The sequence below is a fragment of the Crinia signifera genome, chromosome 3 (genome assembly GCF_055691185.1).
Source record: "Crinia signifera chromosome 3, ASM5569118v1, whole genome shotgun sequence".
Classification (NCBI taxonomy): domain Eukaryota; kingdom Metazoa; phylum Chordata; class Amphibia; order Anura; family Myobatrachidae; genus Crinia; species Crinia signifera.
Window position 1 is genome coordinate 337,387,654 of NC_139219.1, and position 18,459 is coordinate 337,406,112.

The 18,459-nt window shown below is 35.1% G+C and overlaps 13 non-coding genes across 13 annotated transcripts; all 13 read right to left on the reverse strand.

Annotated features, from left to right (window-relative positions):
* Nucleotides 1-1,245: 1,245 nt before the first annotated feature.
* On the reverse strand, nt 1,246-1,319 carry TRNAN-GUU (transfer RNA asparagine (anticodon GUU)). The gene has a single exon. It is a non-coding gene; the product is annotated as a tRNA-Asn (tRNA).
* An 886-nt stretch (nt 1,320-2,205) lies between these two features.
* Nucleotides 2,206-2,279, reverse strand: TRNAN-GUU (transfer RNA asparagine (anticodon GUU)). The gene has a single exon. It is a non-coding gene; the product is annotated as a tRNA-Asn (tRNA).
* A 1,838-nt stretch (nt 2,280-4,117) lies between these two features.
* TRNAN-GUU (transfer RNA asparagine (anticodon GUU)) lies at nt 4,118-4,191 on the reverse strand. The gene has a single exon. It is a non-coding gene; the product is annotated as a tRNA-Asn (tRNA).
* A 2,797-nt stretch (nt 4,192-6,988) lies between these two features.
* On the reverse strand, nt 6,989-7,062 carry TRNAN-GUU (transfer RNA asparagine (anticodon GUU)). The gene has a single exon. It is a non-coding gene; the product is annotated as a tRNA-Asn (tRNA).
* An 885-nt stretch (nt 7,063-7,947) lies between these two features.
* On the reverse strand, nt 7,948-8,021 carry TRNAN-GUU (transfer RNA asparagine (anticodon GUU)). The gene has a single exon. It is a non-coding gene; the product is annotated as a tRNA-Asn (tRNA).
* A 968-nt stretch (nt 8,022-8,989) lies between these two features.
* On the reverse strand, nt 8,990-9,063 carry TRNAN-GUU (transfer RNA asparagine (anticodon GUU)). The gene has a single exon. It is a non-coding gene; the product is annotated as a tRNA-Asn (tRNA).
* An 885-nt stretch (nt 9,064-9,948) lies between these two features.
* TRNAN-GUU (transfer RNA asparagine (anticodon GUU)) lies at nt 9,949-10,022 on the reverse strand. Its single transcript has one exon. It is a non-coding gene; the product is annotated as a tRNA-Asn (tRNA).
* An 887-nt stretch (nt 10,023-10,909) lies between these two features.
* TRNAN-GUU (transfer RNA asparagine (anticodon GUU)) lies at nt 10,910-10,983 on the reverse strand. Its single transcript has one exon. It is a non-coding gene; the product is annotated as a tRNA-Asn (tRNA).
* Nucleotides 10,984-12,828: 1,845 nt separating this feature from the next.
* On the reverse strand, nt 12,829-12,902 carry TRNAN-GUU (transfer RNA asparagine (anticodon GUU)). Its single transcript has one exon. It is a non-coding gene; the product is annotated as a tRNA-Asn (tRNA).
* Nucleotides 12,903-13,788: 886 nt separating this feature from the next.
* On the reverse strand, nt 13,789-13,862 carry TRNAN-GUU (transfer RNA asparagine (anticodon GUU)). The gene has a single exon. It is a non-coding gene; the product is annotated as a tRNA-Asn (tRNA).
* An 886-nt stretch (nt 13,863-14,748) lies between these two features.
* Nucleotides 14,749-14,822, reverse strand: TRNAN-GUU (transfer RNA asparagine (anticodon GUU)). Its single transcript has one exon. It is a non-coding gene; the product is annotated as a tRNA-Asn (tRNA).
* Nucleotides 14,823-16,668: 1,846 nt separating this feature from the next.
* Nucleotides 16,669-16,742, reverse strand: TRNAN-GUU (transfer RNA asparagine (anticodon GUU)). The gene has a single exon. It is a non-coding gene; the product is annotated as a tRNA-Asn (tRNA).
* An 885-nt stretch (nt 16,743-17,627) lies between these two features.
* Nucleotides 17,628-17,701, reverse strand: TRNAN-GUU (transfer RNA asparagine (anticodon GUU)). The gene has a single exon. It is a non-coding gene; the product is annotated as a tRNA-Asn (tRNA).
* Between the last annotated feature and the right edge of the window lie 758 nt (nt 17,702-18,459).

Consider the following 18,459-nt stretch of genomic DNA (forward strand, 5'->3'; position numbering starts at 1 on the left):
CTTTTGTAAAACTCTTCCTCCATTGAAGAACAAAAAAACAAATTGGTACTTTCTTGTCAAGAGGTAAGCTTTCAGGAGCTGAAGCTGTTTATATGATTAGCAAAGTGGCGCAGCGAAGGCGTGCTGGGCCCAAAAGGTCGATGGATCGAAACCATCCTCTGCCATCTTTGTTTTTTTATAATTATTTGTTGATTAAACCAATACAAAACTGAGATTAATATTTTGGCTCAGTTCTATCTTTTTTATTATGTTAAAAAAGAGATTTAGTAAAACTGTTCATCCATTAAAGAACAAAGAAACACATTGGTACAAACACTAAAAATGTGCTTCAATGGTTTCCTAAAAACTTACCTAATTAACTACTTTTAAGAGGAATTGTATCAGAGAAGTCTAGATATACTGCATGACAGGAGGTGGTTTTATGTTTTAACTTGTCTACCTAAGGTTCTTCAAAATATGATCACACGGTCAAAAATATCCCTGGGTGGGATTAAACCACAAACCTTTGAGATAGAAACCAAATGTGCTGACTGATTGTTCCAAGTCAACAAAATAAGACTAGATTCAAGTTAGTACCATAAAAAAATTCCTAGACATAGATTTAATAGTCATTATTTTAAAGAGCTTTTGTAAGATTCTTTATCTACTGAAGAACAGAGGAGAAACAATGGTACTTTCTGATGAAGAGTGAAGCTTTCAGGAGCTTCTGTGACTTAAGATCAGGAACACTATACCACAAGAGGTGATTTAATGTTTTAACTTGTCAACATCTAGTTCTCCAAAATGTGACCAAAAAGTCGATTACGTCCCTGGGTGGGATTGAACCACCAACCTTTCGGTTAACAGCCGAACGCGCCACAGAGACCCCTCTAAAGTTGTATCAAATTAGTGATCTAAAAATGATTTATTCTTTAAATATCCCTGGGTGGGATTAAACCACAAACCTTTGAGATAGAAACCAAATGTGCTGACTGATTGTTCCAAGTCAACAAAATAAGACAAGATTCAAGTTAGTACCATAAAAAAATTCCTAGACATAGATTTAATAGTCATTATTTTAAAGAGCTTTTGTAAGATTCTTTATCTACTGAAGAACAGAGGAGAAACATTGGTACTTTCTGATGAAGAGTGAAGCTTTCAGGAGCTTCTGTGACTTAAGATCAGGAACACTATACCACAAGAGGTGATTTAATGTTTTAACTTGTCAACATCTAGTTCTCCAAAATGTGACCAAAAAGTCAATTACGTCCCTGGGTGGGATTGAACCACCAACCTTTCGGTTAACAGCCGAACACGCTAACCGATTGCGCCACAGAGACCCCTCTAAACTTGTATCAAATTAGTGATCTAAAAATGATTTATTGAAATATGTGTAAAAGGCCAACATCTGGAGATCTTTTGTAAAACTCTTCCTCCATTGAGTAACAAAAAAACAAATTGGTACTTTCTTGTCAAGAGGTAAGCTTTCAGGAGCTGAAGCTGTTTATATGATTAGCAGAGTGGCGCAGCGGAAGCGTGCTGGGCCCATAACCCAGAGGTCGATGGATCGAAACCATCCTCTGCTATCTTTGTTTTTTTTATAATTATTTGTTGATTAAACCAATACAAAACTGAGATTAATATTTTGGCTCAGTTCTATCTTTTTTATTATGTTAAAAAAGAGATTTAGTAAAACTGTTCATCCATTAAAGAACAAAGAAACACATTGGTACAAACACTAAAATGTGCTTCAATGGTTTCCTAAAAACTTACCTAATTAACTACTTTTAAGAGGAATTGTATCAGAGAAGTCTAGATATACTGCATAACAAGAGGTGGTTTTATGTTTTAACTTGTCTACCTAAGGTTCTTCAAAATATGATCACAAGGTCAAAAATATCCCAGGGTGGGATTAAACCACAAACCTTTGAGATAGAAACCAAATGTGCTGACTGATTGTTCCAAGTCAACAAAATAAGACTAGATTCAAGTTAGTACCATAAAAAAATTCCTAGACATAGATTTAATAGTCATTATTTTAAAGAGCTTTTGTAAGATTCTTTATCTACTGAAGAACAGAGGAGAAACATTGGTACTTTCTGATGAAGAGTGAAGCTTTCAGGAGCTTCTGTGACTTAAGATCAGGAACACTATACCACAAGAGGTGATTTAATGTTTTAACTTGTCAACATCTAGTTCTCCAAAATGTGACCAAAAAGTCGATTACGTCCCTGGGTGGGATTGAACCACCAACCTTTCGGTTAACAGCCGAACGCGCTAACCGATTGCGCCACAGAGACCCCTCTAAAGTTGTATCAAATTAGTGATCTAAAAATGATTTATTGAAATATGTGTAAAAGGCCAACATCTGGAGATCTTTTGTAAAACTCTTCCTCCATTGAAGAACAAAAAAACAAATTGGTACTTTCTTGTCAAGAGGTAAGCTTTCAGGAGCTGAAGCTGTTTATATGATTAGCAAAGTGGCGCAGCGAAGGCGTGCTGCGCCCAAAAGGTCGATGGATCGAAACCATCCTCTGCCATCTTTGTTTTTTTATAATTATTTGTTGATTAAACCAATACAAAACTGAGATTAATATTTTGGCTCAGTTCTATCTTTTTTATTATGTTAAAAAAGAGATTTAGTAAAACTGTTCATCCATTAAAGAACAAAGAAACACATTGGTACAAACACTAAAAATGTGCTTCAATGGTTTCCTAAAAACTTACCTAATTAACTACTTTTAAGAGGAATTGTATCAGAGAAGTCTAGATATACTGCATAACAAGAGGTGGTTTTACGTTTTAACTTGTCTACCTAAGGTTCTTCAAAATATGATCACAAGGTCAAAAATATCCCTGGGTGGGATTAAACCACAAACCTTTGAGATAGAAACCAAATGTGCTGACTGTTTGTTCCAAGTCAACAAAATAAGACTAGATTCAAGTTAGTACCATAAAAAAATTCCTAGACATAGATTTAATAGTCATTATTTTAAAGAGCTTTTGTAAGATTCTTTATCTACTGAAGAACAGAGGAGAAACATTGGTACTTTCTGATGAAGAGTGAAGCTTTCAGGAGCTTCTGTGACTTAAGATCAGGAACACTATACCACAAGAGGTGATTTAATGTTTTAACTTGTCAACATCTAGTTCTCCAAAATGTGACCAAACGTCGATTACGTCCCTGGGTGGGATTGAACCACCAACCTTTCGGTTAACAGCCGAACGCCCTAACCGATTGCGCCACAGAGACCCCTCTAAAGTTGTATCAAATTAGTGATCTAAAAATGATTTATTGAAATATGTGTAAAAGGCCAACATCTGGAGATCTTTTGTAAAACTCTTCCTCCATTGAAGAACAAAAAAACAAATTGGTACTTTCTTGTCAAGAGGTAAGCTTTCAGGAGCTGAAGCTGTTTATATGATTAGCAGAGTGGCGCAGAGGAAGCGTGCTGGGCCCATAACCCAGAGGCCGATGGATCGAAACCATCCTCTGCTATCTTTGTTTTTTTATAATTATTTGTTGATTAAACCAATACAAAACTGAGATTAATATTTTGGCTCAGTTCTATCTTTTTTATTATGTTAAAAAAGAGATTTAGTAAAACTGTTCATCCATTAAAGAACAAAGAAACACATTGGTACAAACACTAAAATGTGCTTCAATGGTTTCCTAAAAACTTACCTAATTAACTACTTTTAAGAGGAATTGTATCAGAGAAGTCTAGATATACTGCATAACAAGAGGTGGTTTTATGTTTTAACTTGTCTACCTAAGGTTCTTCAAAATATGATCACAAGGTCAAAAATATCCCAGGGTGGGATTAAACCACAAACCTTTGAGATAGAAACCAAATGTGCTGACTGATTGTTCCAAGTCAACAAAATAAGACTAGATTCAAGTTAGTACCATAAAAAAATTCCTAGACATAGATTTAATAGTCATTATTTTAAAGAGCTTTTGTAAGATTCTTTATCTACTGAAGAACAGAGGAGAAACATTGGTACTTTCTGATGAAGAGTGAAGCTTTCAGGAGCTTCTGTGACTTAAGATCAGGAACACTATACCACAAGAGGTGATTTAATGTTTTAACTTGTCAACATCTAGTTCTCCAAAATGTGACCAAAAAGTCGATTACGTCCCTGGGTGGGATTGAACCACCAACCTTTCGGTTAACAGCCGAACGCGCTAACCGATTGCGCCACAGAGACCCCTCTAAAGTTGTATCAAATTAGTGATCTAAAAATGATTTATTGAAATATGTGTAAAAGGCCAACATCTGGAGATCTTTTGTAAAACTCTTCCTCCATTGAAGAACAAAAAAACAAATTGGTACTTTCTTGTCAAGAGGTAAGCTTTCAGGAGCTGAAGCTGTTTATATGATTAGCAAAGTGGCGCAGCGAAGGCGTGCTGGGCCCAAAAGGTCGATGGATCGAAACCATCCTCTGCCATCTTTGTTTTTTTATAATTATTTGTTGATTAAACCAATACAAAACTGAGATTAATATTTTGGCTCAGTTATATCTTTTTTATTATGTTAAAAAAGAGATTTAGTAAAACTGTTCATCCATTAAAGAACAAAGAAACACATTGGTACAAACACTAAAAATGTGCTTCAATGGTTTCCTAAAAACTTACCTAATTAACTACTTTTAAGAGGAATTGTATCAGAGAAGTCTAGATATACTGCATAACAAGAGGTGGTTTTACGTTTTAACTTGTCTACCTAAGGTTCTTCAAAATATGATCACAAGGTCAAAAATATCCCTGGGTGGGATTAAACCACAAACCTTTGAGATAGAAACCAAATGTGCTGACTGTTTGTTCCAAGTCAACAAAATAAGACTAGATTCAAGTTAGTACCATAAAAAAATTCCTAGACATAGATTTAATAGTCATTATTTTAAAGAGCTTTTGTAAGATTCTTTATCTACTGAAGAACAGAGGAGAAACATTGGTACTTTCTGATGAAGAGTGAAGCTTTCAGGAGCTTCTGTGACTTAAGATCAGGAACACTATACCACAAGAGGTGATTTAATGTTTTAACTTGTCAACATCTATTTCTCCAAAATGTGACCATAAAGTCGATTACGTCCCTGGGTGGGATTGAACCACAAACCTTTCGGTTAACAGCCGAACGCGCTAACCGATTGCGCCACAGAGACCCCTCTAAAGTTGTATCAAATTAGTGATCTAAAAATGATTTATTGAAATATGTGTAAAAGGCCAACATCTGGAGATCTTTTGTAAAACTCTTCCTCCATTGAAGAACAAAAAAACAAATTGGTACTTTCTTGTCAAGAGGTAAGCTTTCAGGAGCTGAAGCTGTTTATATGATTAGCATAGTGGCGCAGCGGAAGCGTGCTGGGCCCATAACCCAGAGGCCGATGGATCGAAACCATCCTCTGCTATCTTTGTTTTTTTATAATTATTTGTTGATTAAACCAATACAAAACTGAGATTAATATTTTGGCTCAGTTCTATCTTTTTTATTATGTTAAAAAAGAGATTTAGTAAAACTGTTCATCCATTAAAGAACAAAGAAACACATTGGTACAAACACTAAAATGTGCTTCAATGGTTTCCTAAAAACTTACCTAATTAACTACTTTTAAGAGGAATTGTATCAGAGAAGTCTAGATATACTGCATAACAAGAGGTGGTTTTATGTTTTAACTTGTCTACCTAAGGTTCTTCAAAATATGATCACAAGGTCAAAAATATCCCTGGGTGGGATTAAACCACAAACCTTTGAGATAGAAACCAAATGTGCTGACTGATTGTTCCAAGTCAACAAAATAAGACTAGATTCATGTTAGTACCATAAAAAAATTCCTAGACATAGACTTAATAGTCATTATTTTAAAGAGCTTTTGTAAGATTCTTTATCTACTGAAGAACAGAGGAGAAACATTGGTACTTTCTGATGAAGAGTGAAGCTTTCAGGAGCTTCTGTGACTTAAGATCAGGAACACTATACCACAAGAGGTGATTTAATGTTTTAACTTGTCAACATCTAGTTCTCCAAAATGTGACCAAACGTCGATTACGTCCCTGGGTGTGATTGAACCACCAACCTTTCGGTTAACAGCCGAACGCGCTAACCGATTGCGCCACAGAGACCCCTCTAAAGTTGTATCAAATTAGTGATCTAAAAATGATTTATTGAAATATGTGTAAAAGGCCAACATCTGGAGATCTTTTGTAAAACTCTTCCTCCATTGAAGAACAAAAAAACAAATTGGTACTTTCTTGTCAAGAGGTAAGCTTTCAGGAGCTGAAGCTGTTTATATGATTAGCAGAGTGGCGCAGCGGAAGCGTGCTGGGCCCATAACCCAGAGGTCGATGGATCGAAACCATCCTCTGCTATCTTTGTTTTTTTATAATTATTTGTTGATTAAACCAATACAAAACTGAGATTAATATTTTGGCTCAGTTCTATCTTTTTTATTATGTTAAAAAAGAGATTTAGTAAAACTGTTCATCCATTAAAGAACAAAGAAACACATTGGTACAAACACTAAAATGTGCTTCAATGGTTTCCTAAAAACTTACCTAATTAACTACTTTTAAGAGGAATTGTATCAGAGAAGTCTAGATATACTGCATAACAAGAGGTGGTTTTATGTTTTAACTTGTCTACCTAAGGTTCTTCAAAATATGATCACAAGGTCAAAAATATCCCTGGGTGGGATTAAACCACAAACCTTTGAGATAGAAACCAAATGTGCTGACTGATTGTTCCAAGTCAACAAAATAAGACTAGATTCAAGTTAGTACCATAAAAAAATTCCTAGACATAGATTTAATAGTCATTATTTTAAAGAGCTTTTGTAAGATTCTTTATCTACTGAAGAACAGAGGAGAAACATTGGTACTTTCTGATGAAGACTGAAGCTTTCAGGAGCTTCTGTGACTTAAGATCAGGAACACTATACCACAAGAGGTGATTTAATGTTTTAACTTGTCAACATCTAGTTCTCCAAAATGTGACCAAAAAGTTGATTACGTCCCTGGGTGGGATTGAACCACCAACCTTTCGGTTAACAGCCGAACGCGCTAACCGATTGCGCCACAGAGACCCCTCTAAAGATGTATCAAATTAGTGATCTAAAAATGATTTATTGAAATATGTGTAAAAGGCCAACATCTGGAGATCTTTTGTAAAAATCTTCCTCCATTGAAGAACAAAAAAACAAATTGGTACTTTCGTGTCAAGAGGTAAGCTTTCAGGAGCTGAAGCTGTTTATATGATTAGCAGAGTGGTGCAGCGGAAGCGTGCTGGGCCCATAACCCAGAGGTCGATGGATCGAAACCATCCTCTGCTATCTTTGTTTTTTTATAATTATTTGTTGATTAAACCAATACAAAACTGAGATTAATATTTTGGCTCAGTTCTATCTTTTTTATTATGTTAAAAAAGAGATTTAGTAAAACTGTTCATCCATTAAAGAACAAAGAAACACATTGGTACAAACACTAAAATGTGCTTCAATGGTTTCCTAAAAACTTACCTAATTAACTACTTTTAAGAGGAATTGTATCAGAGAAGTCCAGATATACTGCATAACAAGAGGTGGTTTTATGTTTTAACTTGTCTACCTAAGGTTCTTCAAAATATGATCACACGGTCAAAAATATCCCTGGGTGGGATTAAACCACAAACCTTTGAGATAGAAACCAAATGTGCTGACTGTTTGTTCCAAGTCAACAAAATAAGACTAGATTCAAGTTAGTACCATAAAAAAATTCCTAGACATAGATTTAATAGTCATTATTTTAAAGAGCTTTTGTAAGATTATTTATCTACTGAAGAACAGAGGAGAAACATTGATACTTTCTGATGAAGAGTGAAGCTTTCAGGAGCTTCTGTGACTTAAGATCAGGAACACTATACCACAAGAGGTGATTTAATGTTTTAACTTGTCAACATCTAGTTCTCCAAAATGTGACCAAAAAGTTGATTACGCCCCTGGGTGGGATTGAACCACCAACCTTTCGGTTAACAGCCGAACGCGCTAACCGATTGCGCCACAGAGACCCCTCTAAAGTTGTATCAAATTAGTGATCTAAAAATGATTTATTGAAATATGTGTAAAAGGCCAACATCTGGAGATCTTTTGTAAAACTCTTCCTCCATTGAAGAACAAAAAAACAAATTGGTACTTTCTTGTCAAGAGGTAAGCTTTCAGGAGCTGAAGTTGTTTATATGATTAGCAGAGTGGCGCAGCGGAAGCGTGCTGGGCCCATAACCCAGAGGTCGATGGATCGAAACCATCCTCTGCTATCTTTGTTTTTTTTATAATTATTTGTTGATTAAACCAATACAAAACTGAGATTAATATTTTGGCTCAGTTCTATCTTTTTTATTATGTTAAAAAAGAGATTTAGTAAAACTGTTCATCCATTAAAGAACAAAGAAACACATTGGTACAAACACTAAAATGTGCTTCAATGGTTTCCTAAAAACTTACCTAATTAACTACTTTTAAGAGAACAAAGAAACACATTGGTACAAACACTAAAATGTGCTTCAATGGTTTCCTAAAAACTTACCTAATTAACTACTTTTAAGAGGAATTGTATCAGAGAAGTCTAGATATACTGCATAACAAGAGGTGGTTTTATGTTTTAACTTGTCTACCTAAGGTTCTTCAAAATATGATCACAAGGTCAAAAATATCCCTGGGTGGGATTAAACCACAAACCTTTGAGATAGAAACCAAATGTGCTGACTGATTGTTCCAAGTCAACAAAATAAGACTAGATTCAAGTTAGTACCATAAAAAAATTCCTAGACATAGATTTAATAGTCATTATTTTAAAGAGCTTTTGTAAGATTCTTTATCTACTGAAGAACAGAGGAGAAACATTGGTACTTTCTGATGAAGACTGAAGCTTTCAGGAGCTTCTGTGACTTAAGATCAGGAACACTATACCACAAGAGGTGATTTAATGTTTTAACTTCTTAACATCTAGTTCTCCAAAATGTGACCAAAAAGTTGATTACGTCCCTGGGTGGGATTGAACCACCAACCTTTCGGTTAACAGCCGAACGCGCTAACCGATTGCGCCACAGAGACCCCTCTAAAGTTGGATCAAATTAGTGATCTAAAAATGATTTATTGAAATATGTGTAAAAGGCCAACATCTGGAGATCTTTTGTAAAAATCTTCCTCCATTGAAGAACAAAAAAACAAATTGGTACTTTCGTGTCAAGAGGTAAGCTTTCAGGAGCTGAAGCTGTTTATATGATTAGCAGAGTGGTGCAGCGGAAGCGTGCTGGGCCCATAACCCAGAGGTCGATGGATCGAAACCATCCTCTGCTATCTTTGTTTTTTTATAATTATTTGTTGATTAAACCAATACAAAACTGAGATTAATATTTTGGCTCAGTTCTATCTTTTTTATTATGTTAAAAAAGAGATTTAGTAAAACTGTTCATCCATTAAAGAACAAAGAAACACATTGGTACAAACACTAAAATGTGCTTCAATGGTTTCCTAAAAACTTACCTAATTAACTACTTTTAAGAGGAATTGTATCAGAGAAGTCCAGATATACTGCATAACAAGAGGTGGTTTTATGTTTTAACTTGTCTACCTAAGGTTCTTCAAAATATGATCACACGGTCAAAAATATCCCTGGGTGGGATTAAACCACAAACCTTTGAGATAGAAACCAAATGTGCTGACTGTTTGTTCCAAGTCAACAAAATAAGACTAGATTCAAGTTAGTACCATAAAAAAATTCCTAGACATAGATTTAATAGTCATTATTTTAAAGAGCTTTTGTAAGATTCTTTATCTACTGAAGAACAGAGGAGAAACATTGGTACTTTCTGATGAAGAGTGAAGCTTTCAGGAGCTTCTGTGACTTAAGATCAGGAACACTATACCACAAGAGGTGATTTAATGTTTTAACTTGTCAACATCTAGTTCTCCATAATGTGACCAAAAAGTCGATTACGTCCCTGGGTGGGATTGAACCACCAACCCTTCGGTTAACAGCCGAACGCGCTAACCGATTGCGCCACAGAGACCCCTCTAAAGTTGTATCAAATTAGTGATCTAAAAATGATTTATTGAAATATGTGTAAAAGGCCAACATCTGGAGATCTTTTGTAAAACTCTTCCTCCATTGAAGAACAAAAAAACAAATTGGTACTTTCTTGTCAAGAGGTAAGCTTTCAGGAGCTGAAGTTGTTTATATGATTAGCAGAGTGGCGCAGCGGAAGCGTGCTGGGCCCATAACCCAGAGGTCGATGGATCGAAACCATCCTCTGCTATCTTTGTTTTTTTTATAATTATTTGTTGATTAAACCAATACAAAACTGAGATTAATATTTTGGCTCAGTTCTATCTTTTTTATTATGTTAAAAAAGAGATTTAGTAAAACTGTTCATCCATTAAAGAACAAAGAAACACATTGGTACAAACACTAAAATGTGCTTCAATGGTTTCCTAAAAAACTTACCTAATTAACTACTTTTAAGAGGAATTGTATCAGAGAAGTCTAGATATACTGCATAACAAGAGGTGGTTTTATGTTTTAACTTGTCTACCTAAGGTTCTTCAAAATATGATCACAAGGTCAAAAATATCCCTGGGTGGGATTAAACCACAAACCTTTGAGATAGAAACCAAATGTGCTGACTGATTGTTCCAAGTCAACAAAATAAGACTAGATTCAAGTTAGTACCATAAAAAAATTCCTAGACATAGATTTAATAGTCATTATTTTAAAGAGCTTTTGTAAGATTCTTTATCTACTGAAGAACAGAGGAGAAACATTGGTACTTTCTGATGAAGACTGAAGCTTTCAGGAGCTTCTGTGACTTAAGATCAGGAACACTATACCACAAGAGGTGATTTAATGTTTTAACTTCTTAACATCTAGTTCTCCAAAATGTGACCAAAAAGTTGATTACGTCCCTGGGTGGGATTGAACCACCAACCTTTCGGTTAACAGCCGAACGCGCTAACCGATTGCGCCACAGAGACCCCTCTAAAGTTGTATCAAATTAGTGATCTAAAAATGATTTATTGAAATATGTGTAAAAGGCCAACATCTGGAGATCTTTTGTAAAAATCTTCCTCCATTGAAGAACAAAAAAACAAATTGGTACTTTCGTGTCAAGAGGTAAGCTTTCAGGAGCTGAAGCTGTTTATAGGATTAGCAGAGTGGTGCAGCGGAAGCGTGCTGGGCCCATAACCCAGAGGTCGATGGATCGAAACCATCCTCTGCTATCTTTGTTTTTTTATAATTATTTGTTGATTAAACCAATACAAAACTGAGATTAATATTTTGGCTCAGTTCTATCTTTTTTATTATGTTAAAAAAGAGATTTAGTAAAACTGTTCATCCATTAAAGAACAAAGAAACACATTGGTACAAACACTAAAATGTGCTTCAATGGTTTCCTAAAAACTTACCTAATTAACTACTTTTAAGAGGAATTGTATCAGAGAAGTCCAGATATACTGCATAACAAGAGGTGGTTTTATGTTTTAACCTGTCTACCTAAGGTTCTTCAAAATATGATCACACGGTCAAAAATATCCCTGGGTGGGATTAAACCACAAACCTTTGAGATAGAAACCAAATGTGCTGACTGTTTGTTCCAAGTCAACAAAATAAGACTAGATTCAAGTTAGTACCATAAAAAAATTCCTAGACATAGATTTAATAGTCATTATTTTAAAGAGCTTTTGTAAGATTCTTTATCTACTGAAGAACAGAGGAGAAACATTGGTACTTTCTGATGAAGAGTGAAGCTTTCAGGAGCTTCTGTGACTTAAGATCAGGAACACTATACCACAAGAGGTGATTTAATGTTTTAACTTGTCAACATCTAGTTCTCCATAATGTGACCAAAAAGTCGATTACATCCCTGGGTGGGATTGAACCACCAACCCTTCGGTTAACAGCCGAACGCGCTAACCGATTGCGCCACAGAGACCCCTCTAAAGTTGTATCAAATTAGTGATCTAAAAATGATTTATTGAAATATGTGTAAAAGGCCAACATCTGGAGATCTTTTGTAAAAATCTTCCTCCATTGAAGAACAAAAAAACAAATTGGTACTTTCTTGTCAAGAGGTAAGCTTTCAGGAGCTGAAGCTGTTTATATGATTAGCAGAGTGGTGCAGCGGAAGCGTGCTGGGCCCATAACCCAGAGGTCGATGGATCGAAACCATCCTCTGCTATCTTTGTTTTTTTTATAATTATTTGTTGATTAAACCAATACAAAACTGAGATTAATATTTTGGCTCAGTTCTATCTTTTTTATTATGTTAAAAAAGAGATTTAGTAAAACTGTTCATCCATTAAAGAACAAAGAAACACATTGGTACAAACACTAAAATGTGCTTCAATGGTTTCCTAAAAACTTACCTAATTAACTACTTTTAAGAGGAATTGTATCAGAGAAGTCCAGATATACTGCATAACAAGAGGTAGTTTTATGTTTTAACTTGTCTACCTAAGGTTCTTCAAAATATGATCACACGGTCAAAAATATCCCTGGGTGGGATTAAACCACAAATCTTTGAGATAGAAACCAAATGTGCTGACTGATTGTTCCAAGTCAACAAAATAAGACTAGATTCAAGTTAGTACCATAAAAAAATTCCTAGACATAGATTTAATAGTCATTATTTTAAAGAGCTTTTGTAAGATTCTTTATCTACTGAAGAACAGAGGAGAAACATTGGTACTTTCTGATGAAGAGTGAAGCTTTCAGGAGCTTCTGTGACTTAAGATCAGGAACACTATACCACAAGAGGTGAGTTAATGTTTTAACTTGTCAACATCTAGTTCTCCAAAATGTGACCAAAAAGTTTATTACGTCCCTGGGTGGGATTGAACCACCAACCTTTCGGTTAACAGCCGAACGCGCTAACCGATTGCGCCACAGAGACCCCTCTAAAGTTGTATCAAATTAGTGATCTAAAAATGATTTATTGAAATATGTGTAAAAGGCCAACATCTGGAGATCTTTTGTAAAACTCTTCCTCCATTGAAGAACAAAAAAACAAATTGGTACTTTCTTGTCAAGAGGTAAGCTTTCAGGAGCTGAAGCTGTTTATATGATTAGCAGAGTGGCGCAGCGGAAGCGTGCTGGGCCCATAACCCAGAGGTTGATGGATCGAAACCATCCTCTGCTATCTTTGTTTTTTTTATAATTATTTGTTGATTAAACCAATACAAAACTGAGATTAATATTTTGGCTCAGTTCTATCTTTTTTATTATGTTAAAAAAGAGATTTAGTAAAACTGTTCATCCATTAAAGAACAAAGAAACACATTGGTACAAACACTAAAATGTGATTCAATGGTTTCCTAAAAACTTACCTAATTAACTACTTTTAAGAGGAATTGTATCAGAGAAGTCTAGATATACTGCATAACAAGAGGTGGTTTTATGTTTTAACTTGTCTACCTAAGGTTCTTCAAAATATGATCACACGGTCAAAAATATCCCTGGGTGGGATTAAACCACAAATCTTTGAGATAGAAACCAAATGTGCTGACTGATTGTTCCAAGTCAACAAAATAAGACTAGATTCAAGTTAGTACCATAAAAAAATTCCTAGACATAGATTTAATAGTCATTATTTTAAAGAGCTTTTGTAAGATTCTTTATCTACTGAAGAACAGAGGAGAAACATTGGTACTTTCTGATGAAGAGTGAAGCTTTCAGGAGCTTCTGTGACTTAAGATCAGGAACACTATACCACAAGAGGTGATTTAATGTTTTAACTTGTCAACATCTAGTTCTCCAAAATGTGACCAAAAAGTCAATTACGTCCCTGGGTGGGATTGAACCACCAACCTTTCGGTTAACAGCCGAACGCGCTAACCGATTGCGCCACAGAGACCCCTCTAAAGTTGTATCAAATTAGTGATCTAAAAATGATTTATTGAAATATGTGTAAAAGGCCAACATCTGGAGATCTTTTGTAAAAATCTTCCTCCATTGAAGAACAAAAAAACAAATTGGTACTTTCGTGTCAAGAGGTAAGCTTTCAGGAGCTGAAGCTGTTTATATGATTAGCAGAGTGGTGCAGCGGAAGCGTGCTGGGCCCATAACCCAGAGGTCGATGGATCGAAACCATCCTCTGCTATCTTTGTTTTTTTTATAATTATTTGTTGATTAAACCAATACAAAACTGAGATTAATATTTTGGCTCAGTTCTATCTTTTTTATTATGTTAAAAAAGAGATTTAGTAAAACTGTTCATCCATTAAAGAACAAAGAAACACATTGGTACAAACACTAAAATGTGCTTCAATGGTTTCCTAAAAACTTACCTAATTAACTACTTTTAAGAGGAATTGTATCAGAGAAGTCCAGATATACTGCATAACAAGAGGTAGTTTTATGTTTTAACTTGTCTACCTAAGGTTCTTCAAAATATGATCACACGGTCAAAAATATCCCTGGGTGGGATTAAACCACAAATCTTTGAGATAGAAACCAAATGTGCTGACTGATTGTTCCAAGTCAACAAAATAAGACTAGATTCAAGTTAGTACCATAAAAAAATTCCTAGACATAGATTTAATAGTCATTATTTTAAAGAGCTTTTGTAAGATTCTTTATCTACTGAAGAACAGAGGAGAAACATTGGTACTTTCTGATGAAGAGTGAAGCTTTCAGGAGCTTCTGTGACTTAAGATCAGGAACACTATACCACAAGAGGTGATTTAATGTTTTAACTTGTCAACATCTAGTTCTCCAAAATGTGACCAAAAAGTCGATTACGTCCCTGGGTGGGATTGAACCACCAACCTTTCGGTTAACAGCCGAACGCGCTAACCGATTGCGCCACAGAGACCCCTCTAAAGTTGTATCAAATTAGTGATCTAAAAATGATTTATTGAAATATGTGTAAAAGGCCAACATCTGGAGATCTTTTGTAAAACTCTTCCTCCATTGAAGAACAAAAAAACAAATTGGTACTTTCTTGTCAAGAGGTAAGCTTTCAGGAGCTGAAGCTGTTTATATGATTAGCAGAGTGGCGCAGCGGAAGCGTGCTGGGCCCATAACCCAGAGGTCGATGGATCGAAACCATCCTCTGCTATCTTTGTTTTTTTATAATTATTTGTTGATTAAACCAATACAAAACTGAGATTAATATTTTGGCTCAGTTCTATCTTTTTTATTATGTTAAAAAAGAGATTTAGTAAAACTGTTCATCCATTAAAGAACATAGAAACACATTGGTACAAACACTAAAATGTGCTTCAATGGTTTCCTAAAAAACTTACCTAATTAACTACTTTTAAGAGGAATTGTATCAGAGAAGTCTAGATATACTGCATAACAAGAGGTGGTTTTATGTTTTAACTTGTCTACCTAAGGTTCTTCAAAATATGATCACACGGTCAAAAATATCCCTGGGTGGGATTAAACCACAAATCTTTGAGATAGAAACCAAATGTGCTGACTGATTGTTCCAAGTCAACAAAATAAGACTAGATTCAAGTTAGTACCATAAAAAAATTCCTAGACATAGATTTAATAGTCATTATTTTAAAGAGCTTTTGTAAGATTCTTTATCTACTGAAGAACAGAGGAGAAACATTGGTACTTTCTGATGAAGAGTGAAGCTTTCAGGAGCTTCTGTGACTTAAGATCAGGAACACTATACCACAGGAGGTGATTTCATGTTTTAACTTGTCAACATCTAGTTCTCCAAAATGTGACCAAAAAGTCGATTACGTCCCTGGGTGGGATTGAACCACCAACCTTTCGGTTAACAGCCGAACGCGCTAACTGATTGCGCCACAGAGACCCCTCTTAAGTTGTATCAAATTAGTGATCTAAAAATGATTTATTGAAATATGTGTAAAAGGCCAACATCTGGAGATCTTTTGTAAAACTCTTCCTCCATTGAAGAACAAAAAAACAAATTGGTACTTTCTTGTCAAGAGGTAAGCTTTCAGGAGCTGAAGCTGTTTATATGATTAGCAGAGTGGCGCAGCGGAAGCGTGCTGGGCCCATAACCCAGAGGTCGATGGATCGAAACCATCCTCTGCTATCTTTGTTTTTTTATAATTATTTGTTGATTAAACCAATACAAAACTGAGATTAATATTTTGGCTCAGTTCTATCTTTTTTATTATGTTAAAAAAGAGATTTAGTAAAACTGTTCATCCATTAAAGAACAAAGAAACACATTGGTACAAACACTAAAATGTGCTTCAATGGTTTCCTGAAAAAATTACCTAATTAACTACTTTTAAGAGGAATTGTATCAGAGAAGTCTAGATATACTGCATAACAAGAGGTGGTTTTATGTTTTAACTTGTCTACCTAAGGTTCTTCAAAATATGATCACACGGTCAAAAATATCCCTGGGTGGGATTAAACCACAAACCTTTGAGATAGAAACCAAATGTGCTGACTGATTGTTCCAAGTCAACAAAATAAGACTAGATTCAAGTTAGTACCATAAAAAAATTCCTAGACATAGATTTAATAGTCATTATTTTAAAGAGCTTTTGTAAGATTCTTTATCTACTGAAGAACAGAGGAGAAACATTGGTACTTTCTGATGAAGAGTGAAGCTTTCAGGAGCTTCTGTGACTTAAGATCAGGAACACTATACCACAAGAGGTGATTTAATGTTTTAACTTGTCAACATCTAGTTCTCCAAAATGTGACCAAAAAGTCAATAACGTCCCTGGGTGGGATTGAACCACCAACCTTTCGGTTAACAGCCGAACGCGCTAACCGATTGCGCCACAGAGACCCCTCTAAAGTTGTTTCACATTAGTGATCTAAAAATGATTTATTGAAATATGTGTAAAATGCCAACATCTGGAGATCTTTTGTAAAACTCTTCCTCCGTTGAAGAACAAAAAAACAAATTGGTACTTTCTTGTCAAGAGGTAAGCTTTCAGGAGCTGAAGCTGTTTATATGATTAGCAGAGTGGCGCAGCGGAAGCATGCTGGGCCCATAACCCAGAGGTCGATGGATCGAAACCATCCTCTGCTATCTTTGTTTTTTTATAATTATTTGTTGATTAAACCAATACAAAACTGAGATTAATATTTTGGCTCAGTTCTATCTTTTTTATTATGTTAAAAAAGAGATTTAGTAAAACTGTTCATCCATTAAAGAACAAAGAAACACATTGGTACAAACACTAAAATGTGCTTCAATGGTTTCCTAAAAACTTACCTAATTAACTACTTTTAAGAGGAATTGTATCAGAGAAGTCTAGATATACTGCATAACAAGAGGTGGTTTTATGTTTTAACTTGTCTACCTAAGGTTCTTCAAAATATGATCACAAGGTCAAAAATATCCCTGGGTGGGATTAAACCACAAACCTTTGAGATAGAAACCAAATGTGCTGACTGATTGTTCCAAGTCAACAAAATAAGACTAGATTCAAGTTAGTACCATAAAAAAATTCCTAGACATAGATTTAATAGTCATTATTTTAAAGAGCTTTTGTAAGATTCTTTATCTACTGAAGAACAGAGGAGAAACATTGGTACTTTCTGATGAAGAGTGAAGCTTTCAGGAGCTTCTGTGACTTAAGATCAGGAACACTATACCACAAGAGGTGATTTAATGTTTTAACTTGTCAACATCTAGTTCTCCAAAATGTGACCAAAAAGTCGATTACGTCCCTGGGTGGGATTGAACCACCAACCTTTCGGTTAACAGCCGAACGCGCTAACCGATTGCGCCACAGAGACCCCTCTAAAGTTGTATCAAATTAGTGATCTAAAAATGATTTATTGAAATATGTGTAAAAGGCCAACATCTGGAGATCTTTTGTAAAACTCTTCCTCCATTGAAGAACAAAAAAACAAATTGGTACTTTCTTGTCAAGAGGTAAGCTTTCAGGAGCTGAAGCTGTTTATATGATTAGCAGAGTGGCGCAGCGGAAGCGTGCTGGGCCCATAACCCAGAGGTCGATGGATCGAAACCATCCTCTGCTATCTTTGTTTTTTTATAATTATTTGTTGATTAAACCAATACAAAACTGAGATTAATATTTTGGCTCAGTTCTATCTTTTTTATTATGTTAAAAAAGAGATTTAGTAAAACTGTTCATCCATTAAAGAACAAAGAAACACATTGGTACAAACACTAAAATGTGCTTCAATGGTTTCCTAAAAACTTACGTAATTAACTACTTTTAAGAGGAATTGTATCAGTGAAGTCTAGATATACTGCATAACAAGAGGTGGTTTTATGTTTTAACTTGTCTACCTAAGGTTCTTCAAAATATGATCACACGGTCAAAAATATCCCTGGGTGGGATTAAACCACAAACCTTTGAGATAGAAACCAAATGTGCTGACTGATTGTTCCAAGTCAACAAAATAAGACTAGATTCAAGTTAGTACCATAAAAAAATTCCTAGACATAGATTTAATAGTCATTATTTTAAAGAGCTTTTGTAAGATTCTTTATCTACTGAAGAACAGAGGAGAAACATTGGTACTTT